Here is a 391-nt window from a genome sequence, read left to right on the forward strand (position 1 = left end):
CCTGTAGTATTGTTTATATGAAGTTAGATGCACCAGAGTTTGGTGAATATATGCTCATGATTGTAATATCTTCTTGATTCATTATTCCTTTAATCATAATGAAGTGTCCCTCTTTGTCTCTTCTGATTAGTTTTAGTTTAAAGTCTATTTTGTTAGATATTAGGATTGCTACGCATGCTTTTTTCTTAGTGCCATTTACTTGGTATATTATTTTCCATTCTTTCACTTTGAGATAGTGTCTGTCCTTGAAAGTGAGATGAGTTTCTTGCAGACAACAAAAAGATAAGTTTTGTTTCTTAATCTCTTCAACTAGTCTGTATCTTTTGACTGGGGCATTAAGTCCATTGATATTTAAAGTTATTAATGAAAGATGTGTATTGAATCCTTCCAT

Source organism: Nannospalax galili, unplaced genomic scaffold, assembly GCF_000622305.1.
Source record: "Nannospalax galili isolate Female #2095 unplaced genomic scaffold, S.galili_v1.0 scaffold1205, whole genome shotgun sequence".
Classification (NCBI taxonomy): domain Eukaryota; kingdom Metazoa; phylum Chordata; class Mammalia; order Rodentia; family Spalacidae; genus Nannospalax; species Nannospalax galili.